Genomic DNA, 17945 nt, shown 5'->3' with positions numbered 1-17945 from the left:
CCTTCAGAAAATTTAAGTAATTAATAGGTAGTTGTCACTGGGAGAAGGCAGTGAGTTAAGATATATTTCCCTTTACTTGCTTTTTAAAAGATTTTTATTTTTGTAGGTTTATAAAGTATTTTTGTGTTTGTGCTATGTTCAGTTGTGCCTGAGTCTTTGTGACCCCATGGACTGTAGCCCACCAGGCCCCTCTGTCCATGGAATTTCCCAGGCAAGAATAATGGAGTGGGTTGCCATTTCCTTCTCCAAAGAATCTTCCTGACCCAGGGATTGAACTTGAATCTCCCATGTATCCTATTTTGCAGGCAGATACTTTATTTTTTACTGAATGCAATTTTCAGTTGCAAATTTATGGTATTTACAAATATGACACCATAAACTTTAATAAGGGCATTTTAGATCTGTGCTCATCCATATGGAATATCAAATATTAGAACACTTGTTACTATAATATTCAGATTAGCATCAGGAGTGTGTAAAACATTTAGATTATTCTGAATTATCAAGACAATAATTCAGATGTTCCATGACTTTAATTCATAGTAAAACTGAAAGGAAGATAAATCACTAAAATAATGAACAAATTATTAATTTCTCAAGTTATTAAATCTGTAGAATAATTTAGATAAGGCCTTCATTTGATGGACTGGTACCACATGGACATGTTTCTAAAATGTTGCTTTTAGACCTGAAGATTTGACATTTTTTTTAAAATTTCTGTATAGGTGAATTACAATATTAATTTCAGATGTACAGCATGGTGATTTAGTATTTTAGCAGTTTATACTTCATTAAAGTTTAGCACAAAATAATGACTGTTATTCCTTGTGCTATACAACATATCCTTGATTTTCTTATATTTTATACATAGTAGTTTATACTTCTCAGTCCCGTAATATGTTACTTCACCCTTCTTTCTCTCCATTGGTATTCTAAATTTTATTTCCTTTGGGTCTGTTTCTCTTTTACTGCCTATGTTTGCATTATTTTGTAGATCTCACATATAAGTGATATCATACGTTGTTTGTCTTTCTCTGGCTTATTTCACTAAGCATAATACTCTCTAGGTCTATCTACTTTGCTGCAAATGACAGAATTTCACTTTTTATCCTGAGTACTGTTGTACATATATACCACATACATACATACCACTTCTATATCTGTTCATATGTTGATGGAAATGGGTTGCCTCCATATCTTGGCTGATGAAAACAATACTGTTTTGAACATGGGGACCATGTATCATTTTGAATTAGTGCTTTTGTTTTTCCAAATACATGCACAGGAATGGAATTGCTGGTTAATAGCAGTTCTATATTTATTAATGGTTTTTTGAGGAACCTATGTGACTGTTTTCCATAGTGGCTGCACCAACTTCCATTCCCACCAACAGTATAAAGAGGTTCCATTTCTTCACATCAGGATCAGCATTTGTTATTGGTAGACTTTTATTTCTATTTATTGAAGTATTATTGATTTACAGTATTGTGTTAATTTCAGGTATATAGCATAGTGATTCATTTATATATATAATATGTGTATGTGTGTTTGTATCCTTTTTCAGATTCTTTTCCCTCATTGTTGCTGTTGTTCAGTCACTAAATTGTGTCTGACTCTTTTTGACCCCATGGACTGCAGCACACCAGGCTTCGCTGTCCTTCACTGTCTCCCAGAACTTGCTCAAATTCATGTCCATTGAGTCAGTTATACTATCTAACTATTTTATCCTCTGCCACTCTCTTCTCCTTTTGCCTTCAGTCTTTCCCAGAATCAGGGTCTTTTTCAGTGAATCATCTCTTTGAATCAGGTGGCCAAAATCTTAGAGCTTTGCATCAGTCCTCCCAGTGAATATTCAGGATTGATTTTCTTTATAATTGGCTGGTTTGATCTCCTTGCAGTCCAGGGAACTCTCAAGAGTCTTCTCTAGCACCACATTTTGAAAGCATCAATTCTTTGGCTACTACTGAAACAATGTATTCTGACTATTCAGAAAAAAATTAATAAAAATGAACATAAAATATCAACTGCTAATGATCACGGTTATCTGATCTCTATCTAAGAAATCATGTTTAGTATTCAAATATGTCTCGAGTTTCAAATGTGAAGATGATATTGTAGGCAGCCGTTTGTCTACTTTTTGAAGTCTTCATTCCTATGATTGTTTAATCACAGTGTCAGGATATTTTATTAGGTATTAAAATTTCAAATGGTAGAGCGGTACAATTTTAGGATGCCCTTGAACTGTTAGAATCCTTAGCTGCTTCAGTGGGCTGTTGGTTGTGCCAGCACCGATAGAGTTCTTGCTGCCTGTGCAGGGGCCCATGTCGTCATTCGTGCAAAGCCTTGGGTGCAAGTCAGCTGTTCCCCTCAGCCTCCCCTGCCCTCGTCCTGCTGCAAAATTGCTCTGTATGGCTTGCAGGACTGGCTTGCTCTAAGTGTGTGCCGAGGGGTAAGTCGTGGTGGAGTGGCCGCCATCAGAAACCTGGGCTCCTTCCGAGGTACTGCTTCGTAAGTGTCACCAGTGGCCACCACCGCTGCACCCAGGCCCGGCCCCAGGACCCGTCACCTCTGCTTCCCGTTGGTTGAGTCTTTTCACTAGTCTTAGCGGCCCGAGATCCAGTGCTGCTCTGTGAGTTGGGATAAGTGGAATTGGAGTGTTTGCTGGCCTCAGGGTAGGGCACAGGGCAAAGTGATCACAGAAACCAGGTAGTCACTAATGCAGATCTCGCTCCATCCTGCCTTGCCATTAAACCTACACAAGCAAGCACTCCCTCCCCGGGAGTAGAGTCCAGGCTTCCCACAGCGACTCTGTTAGTCCCAGAGATCTTCCAGCCAGGGGGGCTTGTGTTTCCCATGGAGGACCCCAGGACTGGGACATCCAGTCCGTGGCTTGAACTGCTCACTCCTTTGGGCGTGTGTTCTCCCATGTAATCTAGGAATATGGATTCTAAGAGTGAAAACATACTTTAGAATTTTTAAGTCCTTTAGAAAGAGGAAGACAAAAAAAAATGAAGTCATTTATTTGTCAAATCTAAAATATGACACAAATGAATTTATCTATGAAACAGAAAATGACACACAGATACAGACTGTGGTTGCTGTGGGTAAGAGGGTGAGGGAGTGATATATGGAGAATTTGGGACTAGCCGATGCAAACTATTGTATATAGAATGGACCAGCAACAAGATCCTACTTATAGCACAGGGAAGTATATTCAATATCCTGTAATAAGCCATAATGTAAAGAATACAAAAAAGAATATACATATATACATATTTATGTGTGACAAAATCAGTTTGCTATAAAGCAAAGTTTAACACAGCATTGTGAATCAACTATACTTCAAAAAAATAAAATTTAGAAGAAACTCAAAAATTGTTCTAGTCCTGTTATTTGCAATTTCAAAACTGAACAAAATATCCTGACAATGTGACTGAACAGTGTATGCATGAATACTTCAAACAGTAGGGAAACTTCTACCTGTAGTTTATCATCTTCACACCTGAAAGTCTAGCCATATTTGAATTTTATCTAAACATGCTTTTTTATTTTGAAACTGAAATGAAGACTGATCATTAGTAGTTAATATTCTGTTTGCTTTTATTAATTTCTTCTAAATATCCAAGAAAAATATGCACATTTTAGAAAAGCACACTTATAATCCTATCTTCTTTTTTTTTCCCATTTATTTTTATTAGTTGGAGGCTAATTACTTTACAATATTGCAGTGGTTTTTGTCATACATTGAAATGAATTAGCCATGGATTTACATGTATTCCCCATCCCGGTCCCCCCTCCCACCTCCCTCTCCACCCTAATCCTATCTTCTGAAGAAAGTCATTGCTAATATTTTTGGCATGTTTCATTCCATTATTATTTCTGTTCACTTCTTATTGTTTATATATGTATAATCAGAATCGTTGCTTTTTAGTTAACATGAATTGTATTCAAGATTTGTTTCTGTAAACAAATAATGTGATCTTAATGGCTACATAATTTTTCATTGTTTGAATTTTTTTATTGCTGTACAGTGAATTGTTTATTTTTGTTATCATAAATTCACTAGGAATATATTATGTGTACATAAGTATTTATCTATCATACAAGTTTATAATTTTAAAATAGACTTTGAGCTTACTAATTAGCAGATCAAGGCTCTGAATATTTTTCAGGCTCTTGATTTATATTTACAAATTGCTTTCCACAAAGGTTGTAGCAACTTGTTACCACATTATCAGTGTGTGTGAGTGAATGTGCCACTGCCATCTAGCCTACCTTTAACTTTGCCAAAAAATAATAATTGCTTAATGAAGAAATTTTAATTCCAAATCATATTTTTTCTTAGGAATTAACTTACATCTCATTTTTTCATAAAATTAGAAAAATAATTCAGTGGCATAGGTAGTTACATCCACTGCACTAATTTTAACAAATAAAGAACTAGAAATACAAAGGAGTTAAGCAATTTACTATGTCATAAAGCTGTCAAGGGACAAACCTAGGATTAAAATTTAGAACTGTTTATTCCTAGGCCATTGCAACTAAAGAAAAAAATGTCCTGAATTTCAACTCTATTTATGAACCAGTACTTGTAATCTAGCACAATGAATAAATTTTATTTGCACTGGATATAGTAAAAAGGTTTGGATGGGCTAGCGTTATTAAAACAAAAACATAGAGAAGGGTATATAAAAATTGCTCTATTGAAAATCTGTGTATTACTTAAGTATTAAGAGATCATTTAAATATGCATACAATATTGGAATAATAGCAATAATTGGGAGGAAGTGAATATTTTGTATATATGGGGGAAAACCAATAGCAGTTGCCTAAAGAATCTATAGCCTCAAGGTAAGCAGTCTATTTTTTGGTAAGACAATTTGCAAAATATAAATATGTTATTATAGAAGTATATAATTATACTTCAGATGACTATATTGAAACTCAGAGAGATAGATGGCTACATAGCACAGTATCTTTTCAGTCAGTGAGATATTAAAAAGTGGAGTCAATCTTTTACCTCATTGGAAAATTAGTCCCATTTTTTTTCTATTTTAGGAAATACTTTCTACTCTTCTTGGCTTCAGTGACTTAGCATACTGGGTTGCTATTAGCTGACTCAGGATATCTTTTTACCTAAAAGTTTCCAAATTTGAGACATCCTATCCATTTAGATATCTTAAAGTATCAGGTTGAACTTTTATTTTATAATTTATTCATCACAAATGTATTGAGCACCTACTCTTTGTTTGACTCTCCAGTGTTTTTTAAGAAAATGACAAATGAAGTTCAGAAAACAGCTCCGACTTAAATAACTGATCAGCATATCAGAGTAGATCAGAGCATTCTTTGGAAATAGGACTTGGAGGCTTTGTGCCCAGCTTTGTGTAAAAATATTTAGGTGAGTCTAGATTAGATATTGTACCTCTCTGAGTCTTTATAGTTGTAATATAGATCTTTACAGTATTCTATGAAAGATGTGTGTGTGCGTGTATATGTTAGTCGCTCAGTCATGTCCAACTCTTTGTGACCCAGTGTCTGTATCCCACCAGGCTCCTCTGTCCATGGAATTCTTCAGGCAAGAATACTGGAGTGGGTTTCCATTCCCTTATCCATCTATATATGATAATTTTGATAATTTTTATTATATATGGTATCTAATTGCATTATTATATAATTAAATATTTTATATAGCACTTATATTTATATAAGATATATACATAAATACCTATATGTTTATCTCTATTAATATACTCTTTATGTTAAATGTCTATATATGTATTTATGTATATGTGCATTTATTACATTCTAAATGTTATATTTCACATCTATAGCAGTTGTATATATACATTATGTATGATTTATACATATAGTAGCTATAGCTGTATGTTCTACATAAAATTGCTATATATGGAATGGCTAATATAGTAGTATAATAAATACTAGATACTCTATTAAGTCCTCCTTCTATGGAAAAGATAGTAGGAATTTTAGGACTAGTGTTAAGGAGAAGAGAGGGCATGTATTTCAGTATTGGGCTGTGTCAGGTTGATTATTAATACATTGCATTATTAACACATTCAACAAACATATGTTGGTCACACATCATGCACAGAGACTGGATATGTAAGTTTCTGTTCCTCGGTTTAGGAAATCTATCATCCACTGGGAGTGACAGATACTACAATATGTAACACTGATGTTTCACTCTAATAACATTAAAATATAACTAATTCCTCTGACATAGACATCCAGGTGAACTTGAAGTGGTGAATATGAGTTTAGAGCTTGGGTGGAAGTAGGCTAAATTATGAAGATTTAAACTTTATTAACATATCAGAGATATGATGCTGACATAGTTGATATATAAGTGTGGTAAAAATGGTCAGGGAATTGAAAAGAATAACTATCATAGAGGAGCTGAGGGAAAACATTTAAAGAAGTGCAAAGCAAACATGATTCACCAGAAAACGGCAGAATAAGCATTCTGAAAAGAACAGAAAAGGATAAAGTAGATAAGAAAAATGTGGATTCACTTGACTGTAGGACGAAGATGGTTTCACTGGTGACCCAAGTATTCAGTGCAACTGATGGGTGAAGAGGATCTGAAAATTCACACTGAATTTGACCAAAAGCTAGTCATAGTTGAAGTTAGAAAACATAGCTTAATTTCAAGTGATTTGAAATGCGGCTCTACAATTTACAGGTTATGTAACCTTGAACAAGATAATTGGAACCATAGTTTTTGCCATCCTCCCTCATCTATTATAAGTGTAAGTGTGTGAGGTGTATGGGGAGGGTGGGGGGAGAGAGGTGACTGGTGCTCAGCTAAGTTTTAATGCATCTACCCTATTACATGTAGGCACTAAATTTGTTTTTTTTTGAATTCTGAAAGTTTCAGATCTGAAATTTTCTAGACTCATGCTAGGAGTATCCTCCTTACGGATCTGTGGAGTTTGCATTCCTAGTTAGCAGTGAACGGTGGGAACCCCCTTGGGATTCCTGTTGCTTCTCTGTTGTCCTTCCACATTGGAATTGTTGTTTTAGGCTTCTGTCATCCAGCGTTCTGCCTTTGATCTCATGTGCTTCATTTGGCTTCTCTAAGCTGACATGCAAGAAGTATATAATTTTTGGGATTCATCTGGCATGTGGAAATTGAAGCAGGGATATTCCAAGGGCTATCATTGGTGTTATTGTGGAAAACTCCGTTCTCTGCAGGGGGAAAAAAAATAGTCCTCTGAATGAATGCTGAGAACTTGGTAGTGTAAAATTATTTGATATTTCAAAGGCCAAAATTAGGCTTAAGTATGACTTTTCCTGTCTCTCTTGGTACAGTTCTTGCCTTTGTCATTGGTTTCATATTGCAGTGAAGAAGATAATAGGAGAGATGTGTGTTAAAATGTAAAGAGAACTGAGAAATACTCAAACAATTAAAAAAAAGGATTTTGATGATAAATAAGTCCTGTTTATAGTGTATATTCCATTGCACTAAGTAAGAGATACTGACATATGGTTCATATTATAGTTCAGGCTAACCAGTATGAAAAATGCCAATAAAATTCCCCAGCATTCTGAGTGAAACTGGTCCTTATTGTCACTGGTATCCCATGGGTCATGGTTGTTTACAGACTGTATCTTAGCATTATAATAAAGACGACCCCTCCCCTCCATCACCCATGTGTATGATGAGCAGAGTGACAAAAGTGAACAAATAAAGGAGAACGGAGCTTCTTTTGTGAAGATAAGAATTTAAACATAACTAATGTGATATGCCCCGTGTCTCTCAAACTCTAACGTCAAAACTTTTGTCGATCTCCCCAACCCCTTGATTTCCTTGGGAAGGAAACAGGATCACTATATTTCAACTCTCCATTTCATTTTTCTTCTGTAATAGAGATACATCCTGAGTGATTTACTAGGTGCTTTTTCTCCTCTTTTTTCCTGGACTGTCTGACAGGTGAAGGAGAGAGTCTGTCAAGGCGTAACATTCGAAAGGTCAGATTGAGACAGAGCAGAATTCATTCTTCTGACAAAGATATAACAAGACAAAATGGATTTTTAGTTGTCCCTAGCAGATATCTCTATAATGCAACATATTAGACATGTATAAAAGAGGTGTGGAAAAAGAAATCAGAGATATGGGTAGGAAACTTATAGCATAAGAATTATCACCCAGTTATGAAATTTAGGAAGAGATGAACATGAAGCATATCTTTAAGGAAAATTATTATTATTTGCAATGCATTTTGTCTATGTTGACATAAAATACATGATTAGGGAAAAGGAAATATAATTTAAAGTATATGGATTGAAAAAAATAAAAAACTAGGCAAAAGGAAAGTGAGGATAAGAGTGGTTATGTGGGACCAATATATAGATTGCAGACTTTAGAATTTGAGCTTGGTCCAAATACCACTCCAAGTATTCTTCAGGTCATTGCAAAGATGGGCACATGGTCACTTATAAAATTCAAAAAATCCGTAACATAAAATTAAGCTATTCAAAAGAATCATAGCCATTTCTAATACTGGTATAAAATTTTCCTTCAAAGTTGAGTCTACAGTGAAGGGACATAGGTAATGTTACGAGCATCTTCCTTGGTCTGCAGATACAGTAGAGCAATACATTTTGTTAGAATATTCCATTAAACATCTCACATATCCAAATATATGATGCCATCTGACAGGTGCAGCCTTGGTTTTGGATTTGAAGAGAAAAAGTTTCAGGTGTTTGTCTTGGAAAGGGTACTTTGATCTTTTTGAGTCTTTGCTTCTCATCTATTAAAATAAGAGAAAAGATAATTATATCTCCTGGTACATAGGTCATCTCAGCTTATTCCAGTCCTATAGAATGTGCTGAGTAAAATTCAGTTTCTTTTCCCCTTTCATGAAGTTCTCTATAAAATTCTACTACACTATAGCATTGCAATCGCATGCTTCTATATTGTCAAAAATGATTTTTTATAACATATTTGTCTCAACAGAGTTACAATATTATTTGCATATATGAACTGCATTTTGAAGTGAATACCACCTCCTTCTGCATTTCCAACACTTAATCATGCTCAACTCTAGGACGGAGGCACCTTCTAAGGCCTTCTTACTTTTGTTCCATGGAAAGAGCTTGGCAACCATGGAAACAGTCCTGACTGCTCATTTTGTACATTTCTTCCCCAGTGTGTTAATCAGAAACAGCTACTTACTAGATAGCGTCAGATACCCCATGTATACTCATTTTAAAAAGAAAACTACTCTAGCTTCTTTGTACTACCTTCACAATGATATTAAAGACAGAAAGGTAATAAAGCATGGTATATTTTACACTTTCAACCTTTCTCAGAGAAAAGGTACTGAAATTCAGGGAGACTGTTCAGAAATTCTAGCTGAAGTGGTGGGTGTTTTGTTTATTTCATCCAGAAGTGCTATTTGCTGTGATTTCACATCCTGGGATCCAGTATTACTTTTCATTCCCTGGTAGGTGAATAAGGCAGTGGACTGTGTATAATAATACAGAAAGAGAATTTATTAGTATTGAGCAGAATGTAGGTATTACTGAATAGTTTTATCAGTTGAATATGGTTCATAGTAGGAAATAGGAATCAAATATAGGGAAAAATATGAACAAAAGAAAAAAAAACCTCTTGAAAGTAAGTGAAGCCAAATAGTGAACAATAGATTGTCCCCCTTTGATGTAGCCATATCCTATGTTTTGTGATAATAAGTTTTTTGTTTTATCAATATGTGCATTTAAATGAAGTATAGTTGATTTTTAAATGAAAAAATATACATATTTTTAAACAAATGATGAGTTTTGCCTGAGGTTGAACTTTATGTGAATGGAATTATACTGGTGTGTTGTTTTTGTGTCCATTTCTTTTGCTTAATTTTATGCTTTGGAAATTCGTTTATTTTTTTTTTAGTAGTAGTTTGTTCCCCTTCATTATTGTTAAGCAGTCATTATGTGACTATATTACAATTGATTTATTTATTTTAGTGATAACTATTTGCGTGATTTCCAGGCTAGGGCTATTGTGAATAATACTGCTCTGAGCACTTTTGCACATGTGCAGGAATCATTCATTTCTTTAGGATACTCAATGAGGAGTTGAATTGCTAGGATATAACATATGTGAATCCTCAAGTTAACTACTTAATGTCAGATTATTTTCCAAAGTGATTTTCTGATTTGTACTCACAACAGCAATGTGCTGTTATTGCTTTATATTACTTTATATACTTGCTTTATATACTCACTGATAATATTATGAGAAAATTAACATTATTTGGGGGAAGTGGGGTCCACATGAGTGTTCAGCTGGAATCTCCAAGGAGTGGGCCATATACATACAATACTTTAAAACTCTTTTGAGATCTATTAATCACATCTATTCAGATAAAATCTAAAATCATAATTTGTAGCCTAAAATTGTAACACCTGCTTCCATCTGTCAATGGAAAAAAAAATCTGTATATTTTAAAACTATATTTGTTTAGTATTTCTGAAGTATATCAGAAAGTATTTAACATATACATTTAAAGAAAATGAAAATCCCATTTTTTTCTAGAGGAGGGAAGTGTATGGACCCTTTGCAGAATATTTATCCATTAAATATTTTACAATCAAATTGTTGAACGTGAAACTTGCAATTCAATTTGTAATAAAAACTGAGGAGAAAATCAGGGTTATTTCCACTTTATTTTATAAAGCAATAAATATAGTAACAATGAATAACAGAAATGTGTGAAATTTAAAATCCACAAATTGTATTTTTTTACTGACCATATTTTCTGTCTTGGCCTCAGGAACAGGGCAGATATAATGAGGAAGAAAATTCGCTAATGTGTTTTGCTGAATCCATGCCTGGACGCTTGCGCTCCCAGACACCAACCCCACATTGATTAGCTAAACTTTGCCGGTAGCAGAGCATGGCTGACTGCTGCTGTTCTGCCTTTCTTCACAGCATCTGCTGGCAGACTGCACAACAAGTCTGATTATTTTCCTTTTGTTATTTTGTTTTCTGTGAGGTCAGCAAAATCATCCTGTTGTCACAGTCTCTATTGGAACTCCAGGATACAAAATAGTGAAATAAACTTCTTTGAACAAGAGGGCTGTGCTGTTTGGGGTACCATTAATTTTTTCATTGGCTTGTTGATTTACTGTATTCTAAGGGAAAGTACTGTATAGGCAACTACAATTTGAAAGCAAGCCTTTTATCCATTGGGGAGACGAGAGTACACTTATACACCTTCACATAGCACTTCCTGGGCTCAGAAAATTCAGGGGAAAACTTACAGATTCATATTTTGCTGTCTTTAGCACCTAGAGTTCCCAATGAAGAAACAAGTGGGTGGCCAGAATTGTTGGTGTGCTGAATAGGACTGCAAAATTTTATTTTTTTGATCAGACACACAGCCTTTCACTTGGGGCTTCCTGAAATAGAATAAGACTCTCTGATCCCCTGCATTTGTGAGTGCCTTCCCTTCCCTTCAGACTTTAGCCCAGTCTAAGATCCATAAAGATCAATAAAATCCAACCAACTCATTGGAAAAGTCCCTGATGCTGGGAAAGATCAAGGGCAGAAGGAGAAGAGGGCATCAGAGGATGAGATGGCTGGATGGCATCACTGATGCAATGGACATGAACTTGGGCAAACTTTGGGAGATGGTGAGGGACAGAGAGGCCTGGTGTGCTTCAGTCCAGGGGGTTGTAAAGAGTCTTTATAACAAGTATTTCTTTTTTCCTAAAGTATAGAAGCAGGTTGACTTTTGAAACCAGGATCTTTTAAAATCACTTTCAACAACTTTGTATTGAATAAGATGAGGAACATGCAAGGATAGTCATTCACATCAGTTTAAATATTAAATATATATTAACTTTAAAAATTAGTTATCTTTATATAATGAGGTTAGTTTTGTCTCTTTTACTTCTTACAACTTCCACTCCCAACAAGCAGCTCAGAGACCAATGAATGATGATTTTCTACAAACCATGTTCAGTTAAATATAGAAAATGAATAAGCAGAGAATATTTAGCCTGGAAAGCATCTACTTTCATACCAATATTCACTCAACATTTCAAAATCTGTATTTTTAGAGCCTACTACTATATTATAGAGTAAATGTCTAGGCTTGCCCTTAAGATGAGGTGTAGGATCAAACGTTAGGATTTATAAAGAGAAATATTGTGACTCAATGTAAAAAAGAAATATTTAATGTCAGAAATAGAACCATATGTAAAGATCTCCCCATTTTCTAAAACTAGTATGAAAACTAACTATCAACACTTTAGCTCAGTTCAGTCATTCAGTCGTGTCCGACTCTTTGCAAGACCATGCACTGCAGCACGCCAGGCCTCCCTGTCCATCACCCGCTCCCAGAGCTTACTCAGACTCATGTCCATTGAGTTGGTGATGTCATCCATCTCGTCTGCTGTCGCCCCCTTCTCCTCCTGCCTTTACTCTTTCTCAGTATCAGGATCTTTTCCAGTGAGTCAATTCTTAGTATCAGGTGGCCAAAGTATTGGAGCTTCAGCATCAGTCATTCCAATGAACATCCAGGACTGATCTCCTTCAGGATGGACTGGTTGGATCTCCTTGCAGTCCAAGGGACTCTCAAGAGTCTTCTCCAACACCACAGTTCAAATCCTCAGTTCTCTGGTGCTCAGCTTTCTTTATAGTCCAACTCTCACATCCATACGTGACTACTGGAAAAACCATAGCTTTGACTAGACAGACTTTTGTTGGCAAAGTAATATCTCTGTTTTTTAATACACTGTGTAGGTTGATCATCTTTTCTTCCAAGGAGCACACACCTTTTAATTTCATGGCTGCAGTCAGCATTTGCAATGATTTTGAGGCCCAAGGGTGATGTCATCTACATATCTGAGGTAATTGATATTTCTTCCAGCCATCTTGATTCTGTCCTCTCTTCAGAGAAACTCTCTATTTCAAAAGACGATTCTCTTCTCACTTATCTTTCCCTTTTTTGGTATTATATCATTTACTAGGTTTGTATTATATGTATTTTTTAGCTTGTTTGTTTAAAGTACATCAGACTTCACAAGGATAAGAGTTCTGTGTTCTTTTCACCTATATTCCCAGTGACCTTCACATTTAATAAATATTTGCCAGATAAATAGCACTACAAGATCATGACTGTTAACAGAAGCTGAAGAGACAAAGGGAAGATAGTGTCTGTATTGGTGTTTCTAGAAGTTTCTCCCAGAAGAGGTGATATATATGCTGAATTTTACATGATAATAATAAATAGGAATTGCCCAAGTGAAAGTGGCTGAGCAAGAATAATTTACTAGGTTTCTTCCTGATATTAGGGATTACAGAAGGTCCATGAGACCTGATGAAGGAGAAGTTAATGAGAAGAAGGAGGGTATAAAAAATGACCTAGAAGTCTTACCATCAGAATTTATCCAACTGCTGATCCTTTGGAAAGCAGTCTTGGAGATGCAGGGTGTGAATTTGACAGAGTTAGTTGTTTCTGTTTGCGCAGACTGCCGAGTGCCAGGTGAAAGGTACTGCATGAAAGTGGAATACACAGGCTGAGGCCAGAGCTTGATTCTGCTATCTTACTGCCAGAGACATTGATTTTACTCTCTCTGAATAAAAAGTTACCCTTTGCTTGGAGCAAAGTGCTTAATACATAGTTATTTCTATTGTGTGTGTGCTAAGTCGATTTAGTCATGTCCAACTGTCGGGACTCTATGGACTGTAGCCCTCCAGGCTCCTCTGTTCATGGGATTCTTCAGGAAGAATACTGGAATGGGTTGCCATTTCCTCCTCCAGGAGATCTTCCAACCCAGGAATGGAACTGAACCTGCGTCTCCTTTGGCTCCTGCAATGCAGGCAAATTCTTCACCCTTGAGCCATGGGGGAAGCCCAGTAATTTCTATTAGCCTTCTATTACTCATTTTTAGTTACCCCTCTACAAAAACAGCATAGATAAACTTCTTTAAGAAAATATACTCATTCTTTTTAAAAAAAAAATCTTGTAAGAAATGAAACATGCAAAAAATGAATTTGCCATATCCAACTACAACATGCTAGAGAAAGCAACTGAGTGGAACCTGGATAAAAGAAAGTGAAGATAAGTCAGCGTGCATGCATGCATGTGTTCTCAGTCTCTTCAATCCTTTCTGAATCTTTGCAACTCTATGAACTGTAGCCCACCAGGCTCCTCCGTCCATGGGATTCTCCAGGCAAGAATACTGCACAGTATTCTGTTACTTATTTTGCTTTCCATAAATCATTATATTGAAGACGGCAAAAAGGAATCTTTTTTTTTAAAGCCTTGGTTCTCCTTTTTATCCTCCTCTTCTCTAGAATGTCTAGAATTGAACTTCAAATTTGCATTACAAAATCTGTAATTGGAAGTCTAAGTTGTAAATATAAGATGCTTTCCATTTTAATTTTCATGAAAATAAAGAATCAATCTGTGGAAATAAAGTCTATGGAGTTTTCTGAAAATGTATACATGATAATTTAGGCTTATAAAACTTTTGTACTTAGTTTGTAAGATACACAAAAAGGAAAATCAAACATTTTAAACAGATTTTTAAAAGAAGTTGTAGGCACAGTCCCTATTGATTCATGGACTGTTCTGAGAGGAACATGAAACATTGTGAAACCCCATTACTTTAGTTGACAGAAGACCTTGGGGCTCAGTAAGGTGAAGTAAGTTTGAGTGGATGGGGTTGAAGTGAGGGATTTGGGGCAAAACTCAGGGTTCTAGTACATGTTGACCTCATAGGCTATATCCACTAGTATAATCTGGAGAAAGTGCCAGTGCAAATTGCTTTGCTAAGTGATTCTTAAGGGTCTAGACTTTTTATCCAATGATCTTCTCTATGTCATTCAAAATTTTTTTATTGAATTATAATTGCTTTACAATATGTTAGTTTCCACTGTACAGCAAAGTGAATCAGCTCTATGTATACATACATCCCCTCTTTTTTGGATTTCCTTCCTGTTTAAGTCACCACAGGGCATTGTGTAGAGTTCTCTGTGCTACTCAGTAAGTTCTCATTAGTTATATATTTTATACAAAGTATCACTAGTGTATCTATGTCAGTCCCAGTCTCCCAACTTATCTCATCTCTGCCTTTCCCCCTTGGTGTCCATATATTTGTTCTCTATGTTTGTGTCCTTATCTCTGCTTTGTAAATAAATCATCTATATAAGTTTTTTTTCAGATTCCACACAGTATGTGTTATTATACGATATTTGTTTTTCTCTTTCTGACTTCACTCTATATGCCAGTCTCTAGGTCCATCCACATCTCTACAAATTACCCAATTTCATTCATTTTTGCATAAAATAGTAAGATTAACTATTTCTTATAGGGCTATTTTGAGAATTAAATGATGTAATGTAGATAAGGTCTTCCCTTGTAGCTCAGTCGGTAAAGAATCTGCCTGCAGTGCAGGAGACCAGGGTTTGATCCCTGGGTTGGGAAGATCCCCTGGAGAAGGAAATGGCAGCCCATTCCGGCATCCTTGGCTGGAAAATCTCATGGACAGTGGAGCGTGGTGGGCTGCAGTCCATGGGGTCGCAAAGAGTCAGGCACGACTGAGCAACTAACACTTACTTACTTACACTTACTTAATGGAGATAAAGTCTTCATCCTACAGCATGGCAAGATGGTAAGAGATCAGGATGGCATGTGTTATTTAAAAAAGTGATACAATTTTCTGTGTTGACCTTCAACATCACTACATGTATCAAATAACTTAAATGGTGTTTTATAGTTAACAAAGCTACTATATGTATATATTATATATACTCATGCTTCCTAGTTCAAAAGAATATTCAAGTAAACTACCAGAAAATTAATTAATCCCTGACCAAGGGAGGGAATTACAGAACAAGAATGTGAATACCTTGGAGGTTTTGATCAAGTTTCTCAGTGATTGGGAAGAATATGGAATAGATGATTAGATAAGCAAAATAGTAAGGCTCAGGAGATTTTTCTAATTCTCTTATAATTTCAGAATAAATGACCGAATGGCTTTGTTGAGGATTTTTAAGAACACCCAACACGTTGATGTTCGAGTAGAATTTCAGAAGCATTTTCCTCTTTACTATTCACAATAAATTGCTGTAATGATTTTATTCATTTTTGTTTATTGTCTGCTCTCCTCCAGAGACTTAAAAAAAATCCTCGGAGTAAACATAATCCTCTAAATCACTATGCAGAGTATGTAAAGTTGCAATTATTCCATTAAAATTCTAATTAAATTAAGAAGAAAATCAACAAGAAACTTAAACATTCTGTGACTACTGATGGGAAAAGTGACTGTAGTTATTAAGCTCTTAATGCTATGTGGGAGAAGGGAGGGAGGAGATGATGTGAAGCAGACAAAAAAAAAAAAAGACTAGAATCAAAAAAGTATGTCATAAAGAACAAAACAAAACAACTAAATTTCCTTTGCCTAGCAGTCATGCTTTGCATTTAGATTATGTTTGCAACATTTTCAAAGCATTTTTTTCATTTGTCATTTCATTTAATCTGTACTGCTGTGGACCTCTGGCTTCAGCGTCATCATATTTTGTAGCTAAAGGAGTTTAAGAATCAAGTATAAAGTTGTTTAGGGCATTGTTGGAAAAATCAGAATGATGACTCAGGTATCTGAACTCTTTACTGTTTCTTTTTCTTTTAAATCTGCACTATATAATCATTCCATGGCATAAATTCAGAGTATAGTTGAGTCTAGAAATACTAGGCTTCTCATCTAAGTCCAGAGTTATATTGAATATTTGTTGTTATTAAGAAAAGAAGAGAGAGAAGGAGAGCGATTTCTCTAGAAAAAGGAAAAGTTAGAAAGTCTCCCCTTCTAGACTTTTGTGGTTCTAGGGAGCATGGTTAGGAGAATAAAGGATGCCTTGTGAGAGAAGAGCCATCTTTTCTTTCAGTTAGACATGATTCATATTCTGGACTCAAGGTTTGGATAGTGACTTTCAGCTGCTCCTCAACTCTTGGCTGACTTTTGGTGCATTGCACAGACATATTTAATGGGTTCGTTCTTTCTACTTTATAGTTACTGTCCTTTAGACCCCTTCTACCACCACCTCCACCTTTTAAAAACATCACATCAGACTTCAGGGAAAAGAACACAAGCAAATAAAAAAACTCCAAGGTTGGCACAAGAATGAGGTGATCACAAAAAGCCAGTGTTCTCTAACTTCCTTGAAACTAAAGCATTTCAGTAAATAAGATTTGAAAAGTGAAAGTAAAGCCGATCAGTTGTGTCTGACACTTTGTGACTGCTCTGTCCATGGGATTTTCCAGGCAAGAATACTGGAGTGGATTGTCATTTCCTGCTCCAGGGGATGTTCCAGACCAAGGGATCGAGCTCTAGTCTCCCACATTGCATGCAGATTCTTTACTATCTGAGCCAGCAGGAAATCAAAAATTTTTTTGATTAGAAGTGAAAGCCTCTCAGTCGTGTCTGACTCTCTGTGACCCCATGTACTGACAGTCCATGGAATTCTCCAGGCCAGAATACTGGAGTGGGTAGCCTTGCCCTTCTCCAACGGACCTTCCCAACCCAGGGATCGAACCCAGGTCTCCCGCACTGCGGGCGGCTTCTTTACCAGCTGAACCACACGAGAGGCCCAAATGAGATTTAGAGCTCCATAATCTTAGATGGGGATCGCGGTTTTTGTTATCTTTGGTAAATAAGGCCCACTAGTAGAATATAGTTTGCTTCTGGCTCTTTTTCAAGGGTTAGACTTTCAGTCCATATATCAGCAAAGATATGTCAGGAAATAGTGAACAAAGGAAAGCCTTGTTCATTTACTAAGTTGTGTCTGACTCTCTGCGACCCCATGCACTGCAGCACTGGCTTCCCTGCCCTTCTCTATCTCCCAGAGTTTATTCAAATTCATGTTCATTGAGTCGCTGATGCTGTCCAATCATCTCATCCTCTGTCCC

General features: G+C 35.9%; 1 long non-coding RNA gene across 2 annotated transcripts in view; it reads left to right on the top strand.

The window, feature by feature from the left end:
• Window positions 1-11105, top strand: part of LOC110142134 (uncharacterized) — a 240520-nt gene extending 229415 nt beyond the window's left edge. For both annotated transcript variants that reach the window (XR_011492709.1, XR_002315241.2), the window contains one exon: window positions 10803-11105. This is a non-coding gene — a long non-coding RNA (uncharacterized lncRNA). The remainder of the gene's footprint in view (window positions 1-10802) is intronic.
• Window positions 11106-17945: the final 6840 nt, after the last annotated feature.

This window comes from Odocoileus virginianus, chromosome 18 (genome assembly GCF_023699985.2).
Source record: "Odocoileus virginianus isolate 20LAN1187 ecotype Illinois chromosome 18, Ovbor_1.2, whole genome shotgun sequence".
NCBI classification, from domain to species: domain Eukaryota; kingdom Metazoa; phylum Chordata; class Mammalia; order Artiodactyla; family Cervidae; genus Odocoileus; species Odocoileus virginianus.
This window is presented reverse-complemented; position numbering and strand designations above follow the sequence as displayed.